The sequence below is a fragment of the Anser brachyrhynchus genome (assembly GCF_964034855.1).
Source record: "Anser brachyrhynchus genome assembly, chromosome: 2".
Taxonomy (NCBI): Eukaryota; Metazoa; Chordata; class Aves; order Anseriformes; family Anatidae; genus Anser; species Anser brachyrhynchus.
The window spans coordinates 11,709,834-11,726,831 of NC_137695.1; the positions used below are offsets into that span (position 1 = coordinate 11,709,834).

Consider the following 16,998-nt stretch of genomic DNA (forward strand, 5'->3'; position numbering starts at 1 on the left):
ATCACAACAAATCCACTGACCTCACGAAGAGTTACATTAATAAATGTATGGGATTTGCATTGTTGTTAAGTCGCATTTCCACCATTAAGGATCAAAACATTTCTCAAAACAAATGAAATACTATAATCTGTTTTAAAGGATGTTCAACCTGCCTTTTAAGTCCTATGCTTTTAACAAAGCCCAGCTATTGCCTTTCTACAAATGGGTAAACCATACTGAAACATCCTGCAGCCTTCTTCCTTTAGTAGTCCACACTGCTTGAAGTCTGCAGGACAGCAAGTGCTCTGCTGCAAAATCCCATCTGTTGTGCTGTGCTTCAGTACAACTTCATGTGCCGGGCTGTTCTGGGAAGTTAGTTGCATGCACTTTTCCACTCGCCAGTCTCTTGAAGCATAAAAGCTGTAATACAGCAGCTTCCATGACTGTCATGTCAGAGAACAAAGTGCTCGTGGAAAAAAGCAGTGCTATTTCATAGAGAAGGGAAAAAATAGGAATTAAAAAGAAAAAAACAACACCAGATGTTAAAGGCTACTGGCAGGATGTTTTTAGCATGCTATTCATTAATACTGGTATTGTTATAAATACCTTTACACACAAGCTTATTTGCAGAACCAGCCAGTATTTGGCAGTACCAGCAACTACAGATAAGGATTTATAGTTCTGAAGAGTTTATCCTCTCTTGTAGTTTAATGGTCAAATTCACAAGTTCAACGTGGCATTTTAATACAGCAATAAAGTTTTTAATTCCATTAAGCAGTTACCTTGCCCACCACTTTAACAGATACACTGGCTAGCTGATTGCTAAACCATATCTTTGCATAAATACATACTGCCCCATTAAGTAGGAGACAAGAAAAATGCAGGTCAGCAGAGCGCTTTGGGACAGACAGAGCATTCCCTATGGCACAACACTGAGCTGTCAGAGGTATTTTTTTCACTCAAATTATTTAAAAACAAGAAAAATCGTCATAGGCATGCAATCTTTTAAATAATATTCTTAGTCTATAGGAAGCAGATTCACAAAAAAAATCCATGTCTTCTATGAATTATGTCTTGTCATGTAGCCTACAGAATGGCTGGATTTATGATTTGATTTGGAAGTACCCCATTATGATTTCATTCTTATATCTCATTTCAATTCTGTAAATATGTACACTACATCATTACTTTTCCTTCTGCCTTGCTGTTTGATCACCACAGAATAATAAGTCAAGTTGAACAACGTCAGGTCTATTATGTGAAGAGCAAACTAACTCTTGAGACATGCAAATACTCATTTTCAGAATTGCTTAATCCGAGAGAAGCTGAATGGCTTTTCCCTCAGCTTCTCCAAAGCAGTTTGGACTTGGTTTGTAAGCAGGCAAGACACTTAGCCCCAAAAGATTAAAATACAGGTGAAAACAAATTTCTTCAAAGACAACAACAAAATTCCCAGAACATTCAGCCATGAAGTCCTTATTACTCCCCAAACTGTAACCCTACCTGGTCTGCTAGACTGGTAATTGCAACAGGAAGGGGAAACCACGCGTTAATGCGGCTGTTTCCTCATTAGAGCGAAGACACAATGAGCGCAGTAACTCTTTACAGGTACTTGTACAGAAGCTGTCCCTGTAGGCACCTGGTAGCAGTGCTTGATCTGAGGAGCTACAAGAATATTCGCAGCAGGGACCGAGCCGCACCGACGGCAGGCATTTCAGCCTCTGCTGAACTGGTCTCCCTCCAAAACATCACAACCATCTTCACCAAGTTTTCTGAAAAGCCGTCGACGTGATTCTCTACGAAGCCGCATGCCCCTTGTTGTAAGAAGTGTCGTTCCGGAAGATCCCACAGTGTCCACCGGACACCTACAGAGGCAGCGCGCACAACCACGCGATCGCCCTTGTCTGGGTGCCAGGCCAACCGCGGCTGGGGCTGCGCTCATACGCCAGCCACACGTGCGTGTCAGTGGAGTGCCAACATCAGGCTAACCTTTACACCGCACGTTAGCTCGGGCTGAGGTATCTTACAGCACTGGCAGAGTTAATGTTCAACCATCCGAAGGTATTTATGCACAAACACACCACATCCACGTACACCACAACCTTGCCAACATCTCCCAAGACATCTCCCGAGTCGTTACGCAGCCACTACTGCACCCCCTCAAATCCCCCAAAACCTCCCTTGAGTGCAGCTCCCGATCCCCCCACACCTCCGCCTCCATTAGTCGCCTCTAATTTCTCTAATTCATATTCAAAGCACGCTGTTATGTAGGCTGTTTTGCTGCCTAGAGTTACAAAGGTATGAGTAGCAGCGTGCATTCCCTCAATCAGACCGGTCAGATAGATCTGTTATTTAAAAACATGCAAAACCCAAAACAATGCTCTAGGGCTGAGATCTTGCCTGCCAACTTTCAGCCCAGTGTAATCAGCCCTTAAAAAGAGATTTACAAATGCAAGCACTGACAACTAACTTTCACACTGCAAACAGCAACACCATAAAACAAAAAAGCTCGCTAGAATAAAAGATCTTTTCACCGCTCTTCCAGCAGGCAAAAAAAAAAAAAAAACAGATTTGAGCCCGGCTGTGCGCGCAACTCTTCCTCACAAACATTTTCGAAACTTTAAACACAGATTAAGATAAACTTTTCACAAGGCTAATAATGCAGAAATACGCTTCCAGGAACATGAGAAAGCATTACATGTTTTCAAAACAGAGGTGCACTTCTCAACTTACGCCTCATAACAACCTGCCAGTTGCCGGCCAGAAGCCCTGCTTCCGCTGGCACACAGCACACTTTCTCACCGTCTTTCACACCCTCCTGAGAGCATCCATGAGGATCAGGAGAAGCAAGCACAACTACCACCGACTTCAGCTTTGAAGAGAGCTCCGGCACCTGCCAAATACATCACATAGCTGGCTTCCTGCAGCAAGAAACACCCGAAACATACTGATCACTGGCTTAGCTACGTAACAGCATGAACTCTATGACGGGCTTGAATGCAGAAGCCAGGTATTTAACAGAGGATGGAAAAACAGTATTTAACCTCCAAAATCACTTTCCTAATTTGCCATGACACTGTCTCATATTCCTATGAGCTAGGAGAGTCTGAACAGCATTTGTAGTTAAGACTTCATAGTTGATAGGAGAAACAACACATGCCTCTTCCAAAAATATGTCACCAGTTTAATACACTACCTACTGGTTAAGTTTACTTTTTTGTTTTGTTTTGTTTTCTTGCTTGTCTCATGAGTGTTTTGAATACCCAAGAAATATGTGGTCAACTCCTGGCATATTGCACTCTCACTCCAAGTAAAGCTGCTTATAGAGCACCAACAAAACCTGGTGAATCCAACTCCTTAATGGCTGCAGGTTTCCCTCCACCTCAGCACTGAAAAGCATTACAAATTGGAGCCTGCCGTTTTTAATCAGAGGGCTGTTTTAAAAGACTTCCAAAGAAAGACTCCAGCTGTTAATGCCAGAGCAGCACCATCATCCCTCTGCATGGGCCCAACGGCACTGTTTTGAAGATAAATAACCACACAAAGCTCCATCGTTGCGATGGTCCCCACAGAAAGCCCGCGACGCAACTCTTACCTAGATGTCAGGTTCACGTATTTCCTTCCAAAACGGGCAATCAATCTCCTCCGAGCAGCAGATGGGAAAAGCGAAACATCATTCAAAGGGCAGTATTATTTAAAAGAAGATACACTGTGCGGTGGTTACATTACCACAGTGGACATTCAAAAGCCCAACAACACCAAAAAAAGAACCATTTGTCAGCGGCGCTCTGTGCAATCACCATCACGTCTACATAAGTTGTAAACTCCGTGTTACCCAACAGCAATTACAGAGCTGACGCGACATAAATATTTAGTCACAGCGTGTGTCCGCAGAAGTTAAATATTGAATACACTACTTTAAAAATCAGCACACGGCTCCCGATTTGTTTAACTGCTAATTAACTCCACAGTAGGGGGAAAAAGTTGAAAGTTTCACCCAGTTTGACCACATGCCCAGACGTTATCAGAGCCTGCCAGAGGAAGGCTTCGGAACATGCACGCAGCCAGGGCAAGTGCCAGCACGACTACGGGGAGGTTAGGTTTCAAAAAACCTGAGAAGTACCAGCGGATTCTCTTCATTTTTCCTTCCTGACGAGAAAATTGCCTGCGCCCAACCACTCCCCGGGAAGCACCCAGAACAACGCAGAAATTGGGGTTTTGACAAGGAACACGTACATACGCGCGGCAGGTGAACCCACACCTGGGTACTTACTTGGCAGACGTGAGGCATTTTAAAACCCATGTGGCACCGCGTCTTAATGACACACTGCACCAGAAGGCCACCTACATTTTAGTGCTGTACTCTCTTTAAAACGTTCTGCAACAGCAAACACTTGCTCCGAGGGTTTAGAGCTGCTGCCTCCGCTTCCCAGGTTTTTGTTGTTTCTGTTCTTTAGGCAGCCGATAGCTTCCAAAACTATTCCGCGATTCCAGTAATGATCTCTTCAGGTGTAGCTGCTCCTCTAAGAATGGTTCAAATTTCAAGAGCACGAGTTAACTTTGCCATGCGAAGGGAACACCGAGTCTCCTTATTTCAAGGCCTACCAAACGTTTCTGTGCTGGGCTTCGTGAGCGATTTGCAATCTCATCCCGGGCTAAGCTTCCTGATCCCGACTCGCACACAAACACAGGCAATGGCGCTGCGCGCAGAACTGATTACTCTGCAAGTCTAGAAATTCAGATCGTTAACAGTAATTAGCTGTCCGAGAGATACCGAGCAATAAGTTACCGAACAAAGGTGACAGATTACCAAAGAAACCTGATACTAGTGAATAAGCGCTCTGTGCAGAGGTATACGGAAAGGTCTGGCAGTCACAAGCAAGAGAAATGGGGGGGAAGGGCAGAAAGTTGGAGCCTTTTGCACCTGCTCAATCCCAAACAGTAAGAAGAAAGTGTGCCAGCCCACGGAAGGTGAGGGGATGACCCTGACCAGCCAACAGTCCCGGTTATCATTTTCAAGTCTAGCCTTCCAAGCGCTAGATTTCAAATACACACACTGGAAAGGAAATCCCTTTACTCTACCGAAAGGGATCACAATTTCTGCTGGCCTCTCGCACACCAAGAAAGGTTTACGTGCAGGTACTATCCCGTGCACACCTGAACATCACTCCCAGAAGAGTAACAGACCCGCGGAACACGTCCTCCTCGTAACACAACACACTACGGACTTCACGGTATACAAGCTAAGAAATCCTGCCATTTAAGAACGCTTAGGAGCACCCACCAAATCGGGAATAGCCTACTGGGAAGAAGCTTTCGTTCCTGATAAGAACACCACGTGCCCCGAAGACAAGTGACATTGTGTCAGGAGCAGTTTCAGTTTGCTTACAGCCTGTTCTCAATTTTCAGATCTGAAGCAGCACTTTCCTGCCTGCAGACTGAAGCACATAACATTATAAACCCCAAAGTATTAATTAACCGGAGTTGCTGCATGCAGCACATCCATCACGAAGCCACAAGCTTGTTTTCTTCACCTTAAGTGGACTAACAGCACACACCCTGCAGGTTATCCATACAGACGCATATTTCATTTCCATTATAACGACTGCATGTCAGATAGGGTTTTTTTTTTTTTTTTAAATCAGATGACGATTTCAAAAACATTCCAGACCTAATTAAAATAAACTCTTCACTCTCCTATTGTGCATTATTTCAGCAACCCTCAGACGGCAGAGTTCAATTTGTCGGTAGCTCAGCCACGCCGTGACAATTTTGCAGAGAGGTGGAATGCCACCTTGGCATAAAGCAGCTGCCATCGCAGTGCTCCTCAAACCCATTCTCTGGAGTAAGCAGATAAAAAGTATCAGCTGATGTTTTCAGCTGGACAATCACCAACACTACGCTCATTACCAAGGCCTACCGAAAGCAGAAGACATCTCACACTCCAGGAGAGAGGTCTTAGCTCTTTCTCAGGAAGGAGATCACGAACGTGACACTCAAGCACTTCGGGGAAGTACCTGAAGGTAGGATTTTCCATTCAAACACTCCCTCGCTTGCCCTCAGTTCGGTTCAGGAGCATTTGACCTCCACCCTACCTCCCAGCCCTGGTCTCTCTTCTTATTTATCCAGGATGGCAAGCAGCAGCAAGACCAGAGATGCAACAGATCTGAGCGAGCTCCTTCCCACAAGGAGCTGACCAGAGACCTGCACAGTGACTGCACACACGCACTGCTACTTCTGGCACCACCAGCAGCGTGGTGGAGGAGACAGAGCCCAAGCTGAACGACTGACACCATTACTGGTCCTTTCCTCCTGCTCCCCAAGGAACCATCTCCATCAGCAGAGCGCTGCTAACCCAGCGCTGCTGCTCTGAATGAAGTTAGCAGGGCAGGCCCATCTCTTTGCTGCTGCTGCTGGCCTACAAAGCAGCACCTCTGCTCCCAAGCCGCGGGATGAGACCGCGCACGTTAAAGGAGCCTGACCATAGAGGGAGGCTAACTTTGCAAATAGTCCTCTAAAACAGCCCGCATATATAACGGCCCGAACTAGGAAATAAAAGCCATTCCTGCTCAACGTGGATTAACGGAAGCTGTAAAACGTGGTGGAAGCTCCCTCCTTCCACGCGATTTTTTTAAATATATGGACACGCAGACAAGAGAAGCCCACCGATGAGGCTTTCATCAAAGCCCAGGCACCGCATGCTGTACTCACACACTACTTGCTAATTTCTCGTGATGCTCCCATCCATCCGCATTCACCTGCTACACTCGGCTACACCACGAGGCATCAGCCCGTGTCCACGCGGTGCCCGGAGTGCTGGAACACTCATCTGCAAATACTCATTTGCAAAAAATGAGGCAATACAAAGAAAATGTGTTGGTACTTTAACTAACAGAAATACTTGTAACTGCTAAAATTGTCTCCCTACTACAGAAACACTGTAGATGCTTTGGCGGGATCTTTTATAGGCTAAATGCATCCTTCTCTGAAAGTTAAAGCTTCTCAACAACTTTAGAAATGTTTACGCCTACCAGCTCCAGGCTTTTTGTGTTGTACCACTGTTCACTGATGCAGAAATTATGTATTTTTTTTAATGCAAACGTTAGGAAAGCATCACAGAAATACATTTCCGAAGTTTAGCACCATCAAATGCGAAACCTCATCGAATTCCTCACCAGCTTCCATCACCCACTTTGCTCATCTGCGCCGAGGTCACATGAATTGACAGTTGCACAACGCCTCTGTGCACACAGAAAGCAGAAGACCACGACAACTGACTGGCAGCCGGGAGCCGAACTGGGAAGAAAATTACAGCTTGACCTGGAGTAGATGGGGCAGGAGCTGCTGTCTGCTAGTGGCGAGGCATTTCAGAAAATACTGCTTTTCATTTCTGTACTATTTCTAAATAGGCATTTGCAGAACACCGGATGGTAACAAACTCCCATTTACTTAGAGAAACTTTACAAGAACTTGCACTCAGCCCAAGTTACTCCTTCCCACAGACAACACCCTGATGAGGAGATCAATGTGACTATCCAAAAAAGCCACGTGAAAGGCTTCTCAGGCATTTTTCCTGTAACCTACAGTTCTTCACTTTGACACACCTTATTTCCAGGAGGTGAGTTTACTGGGGCACTCGGGATCCTAAGTCTGTCTTGTTCGATCGTATCTTCTCATGCACAGCTGAAAAATTACTACGCAAAGATACTATCATGCATAATAATGTATTTTCCTTGCTAACCTTCCCTCCAAACATAGCTGCCTTGCTCTCATTTAATTGAGGGTTATTTTTTTCTTTTAAACTATCTGCTGAAGGGAAGTGGGAGAGATTAATCTTCCTATTCCACAACTGAAGGAAGCAACCACGAGCTATGCTGAGAGCTCACGTGCAGCAGGGAAGTTTACAAAAACGGTTGCGCTTTTGTCATGAGAGGCAATTTTCAGTTTAGCATCGAGGCCGATTCCCAATGTGGACTGGAAAATGTAAGATTCTGAACTTTGCTGGCTACCAACCTCCTCGGCAACTCGGCAGGGCAGCCTCACCATAAACGGACCCGCGGTTTTATAAATTGTTTATTTCACAAAACAACTGGAGCGCCTGTGGTACCTTGCTAGCAGCTGCACGCGTTTAAAGCTACGATGCAGCAGCTACTTGGCCTTGCTGAATTCTTCAAAGCAGCTAAACCTTCGGGAGATGACACATGTCAGAGGACCAACTGCTTCAGCACTTACTTAGAGGAAACAGGCTAAGGGCTGTGCATGAAGAGAGGCAGTTTAGCAATGCTGGGAACAACGAACTTCCTTGTTTCAACTACAGGATGTTCCTCCTCCTGATTTACCAATACGATCCTTTAGTTTTCCGCATACTTCTCTGTGCTGCTAACCAGAAAGTCGCCAACAGACACACACACACTGCTAAAAATCTGTTGGTGGCTCTAGGCAGCGCAGTTCCCCAAGGTAAAGGAAATGACTATTCCTTACAGATCTGCTGATTTCTAGAAAAGCCCAGAAGTTTGCAGAGGAAGATGCAGTTTGTCATGATGAAAGTGCAAAAACATCGCTCGAAGCACTGAGGTTAATATTTAGGGTAGTTCCAAGGGTGAGGTTAGAAGTCTGACGTTCTTTTACACGTCTTAAAAGGCTTATCATCCTCGAATAACCATATTGCTTTTATTTGGATTTCACGTTTCAAGTCTGCAATCAGCGCCGTGCTTAAGGAAGTGGAGGTCAAACACTTCATTAAGAGCTTCTAGGGCACTTAAAGAGTAATTCAAAGCACAAAAAAAAAAAAGACAGCAAATAGGCTTTGAAGCTGTGCTTAAGTTCTTTATCATCACATTCTTGAAACGCACAATGAACGCCTAATGCAGGGAAGGCGAAATCTTAAAGCAAGGAGCTCGGATTCAAACGCAAGCAGATCTAGGACTCCCAAACAGATCTGGCGTGCCGATGGGACAGCTGCTGCGGTGCTCTCACAGCACAGCTTTGGTCAGAACAGTCTGGGACAAGTTAGACAGAAAAGGGTCTATACCTGCTTGAAAGTCCAGGTGGGAGACATATGTGGAACCAAACACAACAGCGACAATTACAGTACTAAAAGGTGCAATACAAGTTTTCTTCCAACAGGAATGTATACAACAATCCTCGAGTATGCAAGGGTTATGTTAACAAACAGCTGTCCTGCAAAACATACAACCCAGGACGAGCTTCCCTCTGGCTTTGGGGTTTGTGTGTTTGTTTTCAGGTGACTTATATGTTTCAGGTGACATAAAACATGTTAAAGTTCTGGAACATGCCCAGGACCAAACGTAAAGTGAAGTGAAGCTACCTGCAGAAGAAGCGTCATGTAAGGCTTTGTAATACTAAGAGGAAGCTGATGTTTTTGCCAATTCTTTCATTAACCTCTTTGCCAGAAATAGAGTTTAACCCAAATAATCCAGTCATTTTAGCATTACTTCCTCTTTTGAAAGAAGCTACCATCCTCCATTACGAGCTTTACTGAAATCAGAAGCAACTTTTGCTTACTTTTAAAACACTCCATGAAAGACTATCACCTGCTGGGTTCAAAGTTAGAGCACCCCACCTTTTCAGAGTATCACTGTAATCAAAACTACTGGTAATTCAGGTTTTGACTCACTGTTAAAGGATGGACTGTTCCAGTACTGGAGCTTGGATTTAAGGACAATTACACTTTCACGCGAATCAAAATACCTGAGCAAAGACCCTCCTAAAAATTCCACTGGTATCTTGAATTCAAGCAGTAAAAATACATGGCATTAATTAAGAAAAGTATACCCAAAACAAAGTGCACTGTGAACTCAACTGCAGCAGGTTGATAAAGAGAATCCCCGCTAAGTCTTACAGACATGTATTAAGAAAATATCGGGCAAGCTTTAAGCAGGAACAGGAGCACAGACCTACGATCTTGGAGACGCTCCAACAGAGGCAGCGCTATTTTGCCCAAACTGTTTGCCTTGCTGCTTTAAACAGCAACATGTTGATCATTTTCTGTCCCTATCTAGCAGGCGGCAACAACACCGAATGGGAATGAAACTCCGAGCTCAGACTGTGAATTCTGCATATACAGGCAGCTCTTTCCTAAGCTCTGATACTCAGCGCTCAAAGTAACTGTGCCCTGATGCACCACGCAGTTTTGCTCTGGTTTTTCTGACTCCTGGAACACGAGTCAGAAGCCAGCTGAACACATCAAAAGACTTGAGCAGAAACCTCCGGAGTCGGGGTATGAAAAAGCGAGGTGCTTTGGACATTGGCCTGTTGATTCACCAGTTCCTTGTTTGAACAACAGTCAGAGTAAGGCCCTGTTGTGGGGCAACCTGTGACAGCATCACAACCTGTAAAAATACGCTTGTGCATACCAGCACTGCCAGCAAACAAACCCGTACAGCTGGCACCAGGCTGCACTGTAAGGCTGCTCAAGCATTTCACCGAGTTTCCGACACGCCAGTTTTATCAAACGGTTAAATATTTTTTTTTTTCCTCGACACAATTACTGTTTGGGTAACATTTTGTTTCTCGAGACTCCCTGTCGGATCACTGACACCCTGTGACAATAAAATACTTGAAAATAGAGGCAGGATGTCAGGTCTGCAGAGAAATACCAAGAAACACTTTCAGGGAATAACAGCAGGCTACAATTTTGTCAAGTAAGCCTGCAACCCCCTTACTGGGGGGTGGGATCTATCTTAGGAAGACCTTCGATAAAGCATCAATACTTCCCCATTGTCACTTATCTGCAGAGGCTAGCAGGGAGGAACCAGCATGAAATCAAAGGAGAATTAATCTAAGCAAAGAGCAAATACCTGATACTTGTGCAAGAAAACGTGGGATATCTCAAAGTCAAGTTTAGAGAGACAGTACTTCAGCTGATGTGCAAAAAGCCCAGCACAGCCTGAAGAGCGAGCCTCAGATAAAGTAACTACGCTCTGCAGCTACGCTCCAAACACACGACGTTCCCGGAGTTGTGTGTGAACTACTGACAGCAGCTGCGGGTGCCTCTCTGAAGTCGTTACACTGCTGTCTGGGTGCAGTTTTAGCCGTGGTAGAGACTTTTAGGAAGATGTCCCTAAGAGGCAACACAATTCTGGGTCCCACTCATCACAGGCCACCACGCCAGACGGATGCACCGATGTCTGCGTGCGCCAGGCCAGAACCGAACCTCGTGCACAGCTCCTGCGGCCTCAAGCACACGCGTACCGAATCAGAGATGCCTGCGAGCACATAAAGGCAATCCAGAATAAACCTCCACTGCAGGACACAGTCTCGGGGCCACCGGCTCCTTACATGCCAACAGCCTGATGCGAGCACCAAGAGCTGCTGGAAGCGCAGAGGCGGCAATCCATTGAGCTTATGAACGAGTGATTCCTTTGGTATTACATCACTCAGCTCCCCATTACGGAGCTGGACTGACAGGATCCAGAATATGCATAGCCCAGCCCTCCACGGTAAATGAGTGTTAGAAAAGATTAAGGCTCAAAGAAATCGGTGATTCATCAGGGCGTCAAAACAGCGTTTCCCCAATTCCCTGCAATGTTCTAGGCTAAGTAGCTGGCCACATATTAGCAACCCCGTCAGACTTCCAATTTTGGAGTTAATTGCCGTTCCTGAAACACATAGCCAGACACAAAATACCTGCAGCAGCAGCACGCATCACACAACGCTGTCACGGCTATCCTAATCGCAAAATTACCCCGCGTTACAGTCACGCCTAATGGAGGTGCTCCGAAGCGCCCCGCTCTCGGCAGGCGCTGCCCTGCAGCACCGCCTTCCTGAGCGAGGGGAAGCCGCTCTCCCCGGGACAGGGCGCGCAACAGCAACCTGCAGGGAGCACACAAAGGTGGGAGACCGATGAAAACAAAGTATTCTCGGCTCTGTCACCAAAACTTTTGATGTATCAGCTGTGAACCAACTCTCTGAATCTGCCTCTCTCTTACGCTGCTTTGTGGAACCGGGCTAAGGTTAAATGAATGGGTGCTACAGAAACCAACTGCTAGTCTCCGTGGCCAACAAGTTCCGCAAACTCCGTATTTTTAAGATAATTTTTGTTTAGCGTGAGCCAGTCAGACAAAACCAGTATATTCTTAAAAAAAACCCACCGATTGTTGTAATAGAAATGGGGCTGCTTCAATTATCCAACCTGTACAGCACCCAATGACTTACTGACCAGCTGAAATGTCACCGAGTTTTATATTCAGATTTATATTTTTATTTATATTCGTAAAGTGCTTCAGAAGCTCTATTTTCACGTTTGACTCATGACATACTCGCTTGCCTCAAATTTAACACATATAAGAAAGGCATTTGTAATGCCTTGGAGAAGTTCTGCTTTACAGCATTTTCAGTGGGTATTTTTGACCCAGTATATTGCTTTTATTTTCTTTTTCAGGATATCACATAAAACAAGAATTATTCCAAAATGTACGTTTTTACATCATCTTCCCCTCCCTAATCTGCTGACCTTATGAGAATCTATCCAACTGGCTAGTTCTCGTTTTGTCTGAACTGCAGTGATTAAGTTAGATATACCTCATAAAAAGTTAGATTCAGCATGAGCAGGATTTGCTTAGGGAACAGCATTGCTCAGATGCCTTTCCTGGGCCTTTTACTACATGAGTAGCTTTTACTCATCTTCTACGCATCTCTCCACATGCTATTGCCTCTTACAAAACTCCCAGGGGAGGGGTTAATTTTCTTCCTTACAACGTCCTATGTTGTAACATCCTTCCTTTCCCGCTGGTACCTGTGTGCCCATTCTGAACGCAAGCTACAAGAGTTGTAAGACTGAAGTCAGTGTAGTACCACCAATTCCATACAGAGTTATTTTTAAGAGTTACACAAACTTGTCACCTAAAAATGCCATATTCTAGTAAATGCTTAAAGGAACAAAACGCTAGGCAGACCACATTTTTGACAGAACAAGGACCTTCCACCATAAAGCAGTCCCTCTCACATCAATGTGTACACACAAAAATCGCACTTCCAAAGCCTGAAACCACGTTACTTTGCCTTCTTCACCTGGTCTCTTCTGCTTTTTTCTCTGTGCCAGGGACAGCCTTCTCGACACTGCATTTGTTAGCTACCTCCACAGCCACCTCTGCACCTGCTTTCACAGAAGATCTCCAAGACAAGGCGGCTCCTCTTCAGGAAGGTCGGTAAGGCCGGGGCCCTTGAATACACCTACCCTTCCAACACAGACACAAAAAACTTCAATCAAGTGCTCTAGGTGCTCATTTGTATAGCTTAGCCATTACCTCACATGACTGTGGAAGTCTGAAATGTATCTAAGAACCGTGGAATTAAATACTGTTAGCACTGAGGGGCCAGAAAGCCACCTGGTTAAAAAAAAATAAGCTAATGGAAGACATTTACTCCCTATTACCTTGTTCTTTGTAACTTCTTTCTTACTGCCTTTCAGCTGTCACTTTAGATTTGCCATGCACCATGGTTAGAAGTACGCCTTTTCTGTGTCTAGCATGTGCCTTTTGGTAGGTAACACACTAAATATTTAAAGAAAGTTTGCGTTACCCTGCCAGTGAAGCTCACAACCAACTTAAAGCCAAAGCCACCACCGGATCCGAGACTTAGTATGAAATGCAGCAAGAGATCTCCACAGCGCATGTAGCTTGCACAGAGGTAAGCTGCATTTCTTTTGCATTTCAATGAAATAAGCCAGGTAGTTAATTTCACTTGAAGTTAAACATCAAAGCAGGAGATTGCCCATACAGTTTACCACACGTCTGTAAAAAAAAAAAAAGGCAAAAATCAAAATCCCAAAGTCCCCACAATTGCCTTCAGTTACTGATCCTCCATCTTGCCCTGTACTGAACCAGATTTAAGTTCCAGCCACATACCTGAACATATATATTATCGTCTACAAGTCAGCCGTACCTTTCTGCGTGTGTATTTGCATCAGAGCAAGCCAAAAAAAAAGCACCCAAGGTAGAACAGCTCGTGCTGACCCCCTCATCCCTTTAGGGCATCCGCGTGTAAACACTTAACAAAAACAAAGAATTACACGGGAAAAAACTCAGCCTAATCCCGAACATTATGTGCAATTAAGGCCCCAATTATATACAAGGAAAACATGCAATCACTTGTCTAGGAACATTCAAGAGGTCAAATGTTTCCTACCAACTCATTTAGCCAAACCTTGCACTTCAGTGTCAACAAAGAATATTACTTTTTTTTTTTTTGCCTGAATATAACATCAATTAAACACAACAGTAATTTGGGCTTCTCATACAAACAGCATATCTATACACACGGCAACAGAAGGAAAATCAAATTATTTAGAAACATTATGTATAACATACATGCCATTTCCTATATTTGCTTTATGAGGACATAGTGTTGCCATCTCCCTCCCTCGCCACAACACAGAACATCTAATAGAAAATATCAATATCACCCTAATTGCTGGGGTGAATAAGCTGATTAGTTTCCTATCTCCAGAATTAACTTGAAGAACTGCTTACAAGTCAGCAGGAAACAAGTGAAAGTTCAACTGATAAAAAGTTACCAGATGGGAATCAAAACCCTGGAGTTGTGAAATCCCAGCAAGTTGAAAGAAAAAGCACAAAACACGCTCTGACCTTTTTAAAAATGACCCAGTCCTCTAAAACCCGATCGCATTTACATGAAAATGAAGCCACGTGAAAGATTACAGCTTTTCGATCAGGATCCTGAGGCAGCACTTTAGGGAGCTCCCTATTGCTATTTTATTGAGGGTTCAGACGGTGCCCAACAAAACTAGGCCAGAGACGAGGCGCAGCACTGCCGGCCGGAATTCCCATGGTTTTACCCCAACCGTGACTCAAGTTTAAACAGTGGTTTTGAAACCAACTCTCCCTGCGTGGCCACGGGCAAAGCGTTAACCATGCCGCCTCAATTCCCTCACCTACAGAACATAAATAATTATACTTATCTGCCGCAGAGGAACCTTGGACAACATTGTTTGGCAAGCACGCATCTGTTTAAGCTGCGGACAGAGCCCTGTAGTAATTTCGAGCATCTGCACAAACTGAAACCGAGAGTGAAAACAACCCGGCTGAGGCACCCAGCGACACGATCCGGGGCGGGGGGGGGGGGGCACCAAACACCGTCTGCGCACCGGCTGCTGCTGCGAGCGCCGCTCTGCAACCTGCACCCCCCGTTCGCCTCCTCGGGACGCGGCTCTGAGAAGTCCGTGGGGCCGGCGGGGTGCCTGCTGCCGAAGCGCTCCGGCTGTGCTCCTGCAGGAGCGGGTCAGGGCTCCGCGTCCCGGAGGTTCGCGGCCCCGAGCCCGCGGCTCCCCCCCCAGCCCAACGGCTCCCCGTTCCCCTTCCCTCCCCCCCCCCCCGGGCCCGCTGCTCCCCTTCCCTCCGAAGGACCCCGGGTGGAGCGAAGCCGGGGCGGCGCCTGGCCCTACCCCGGCGGCAGCACGGCCCGGAGCCGGCCTCCCTCCTCCTCTTCCTCTCCTCCTCCTCCTCCCGCTCCCCCGGGAGCCGCCTCGGGTGGGAAGATGGCGGCTTCCCCAGCAGGCGGGGGGGGGGAAGGGGGGCGGGGGGGTGCCGGCGGCCCCGCCGCTCCCCGCAGAGGCCTCCCGGGGAGGAGCCGGGCGCTCACCTGTCACAGCCGCCGCCGCCCTGCGGCCGGGCCTGGCCGGGTTACGATGAGGAGAGCAGCAGGGGCCGGGCGCGGCGGGGCAGGGGAAGGGACGGGGACCGGAGGGAGGGGGGGGGGACGCAGCCGGCCGGCCGCCGCCGCCGCCGGGGCCCTGTCGCTGAGCGGCGCCGGGCCGGGGCCTGTCCGTGCGTGGCTGCCGCTGCGCCGCCGCCGCCGCCGCCGGGAGGAGGAGGAGGAGGAGGAGGAGGAGGAGGAGGAGGAGAAGCGGAGCGCGGGGCGGGGCCGGCAGCGGGCGGCGGCGGGCGGGGGGCGCGGAGGAGGAGGAGGAGGGGGAGGAGAAGAGGAAGGAGCGGAGGAGGAGGAGGAAGGAGGAGGAGGAGGAGGAGGAGGAGGGAGGAGGAGGAGGAGGAAGGACGCGGCGGCGGCGGGGCCCGCGACGTCTCCGAGCCGAGCCTCAAGCACCCGCTCGCATGAGAGACCCGCTTCCGGCTCCCGGCGGAAGTCCCGCCTTCCGCCGGCGGAAGGGATTGGGCGGCGGCGGCGGGCGGCGGGCGCGCGGGGCCGGCGGCGGCGCGGCCGGATTGGCGGAGGGGGAGCTGCCCCCTCCCCCGCCCCCTCCCCTCCGAGGGACGCCCCGCGCGGCACCCGCCCCGCCCCGCCCCGCCCCGCCCCGCCCCGCCGCGCCCCGCCCCGCCCCGCCGCGCGCGCCCAGGAGGTTTGGGGCCGCGCGGCCGCCGTAGCCGCGGGCGGCGTTGCTGGGGGCTGGGGGGGGGGGGGGGGGGGGGGGCCGGCAGCGGAGGCCGGGCCCCGCCTCGGGGTTCAGCGGTCGGCCCCTGAGGGCTCCTGGCGCAAAGCCGGGGGGGTGCAAGGGCCTGCCCGCCGTTATAGGGGCTGCCCCTCGGAGTGCTGCACAGTCACGGAGCCCTAAAATAATAAAGTGTAAAAAAGCCCTCCAAGATCACCTGGTCCAACCACCCCCCTACCACCAATGTCGCCCACTGAACCGTGTCCCCAAGCACCACGTCCAACCTCTCCTTGAACACCCCCAGGGACGGTGACCCCACCACCTCCCTGGGCAACCCGTCCCAATGCCTGACTGCTCTTTCTGAGAAGAAATGTCTCCTCATTTCCAACCTGAACCTCCCCTGGCGCAACTTGAGGCCATTCCCTCTAGTCCTATCACTGGTTACCTGTGAGAAGAGGCCGACCCCCAGCTCCCCACACCTTCCTTTTGAGGTAGCTGTAGATAGCAACGAGGTCTCCCCTGATCCTCCTCTTCCCAAATACAGTCCTTCATACACCTTCGGTTGTGTACAGCTGAGGTGAATTCCAAGAGTGTGCTTCTTTGCCCAAAGAACAAACCTTGCCAAACAGTTCTGGCTATTCAGTGCGGATCAT

General features: G+C 48.0%; 1 protein-coding gene across 3 annotated transcripts in view; it reads right to left on the reverse strand.

Annotated features, from left to right (window-relative positions):
• LARP4B (La ribonucleoprotein 4B) overlaps positions 1-16,094 on the reverse strand; it is a 57,504-nt gene extending 41,410 nt beyond the window's left edge. For 2 of the 3 annotated variants that reach the window (XM_080580902.1, XM_080580901.1), the window contains exon 1: positions 15,601-16,094. The gene's annotated coding sequence lies outside the window, so the exon portion shown is untranslated. Of the gene's footprint in view, positions 1-15,403; positions 15,522-15,600 lie in introns of those variants that run through there. The other variant, XM_080580904.1, reaches the window with a different exon arrangement.
• Positions 16,095-16,998: the final 904 nt, after the last annotated feature.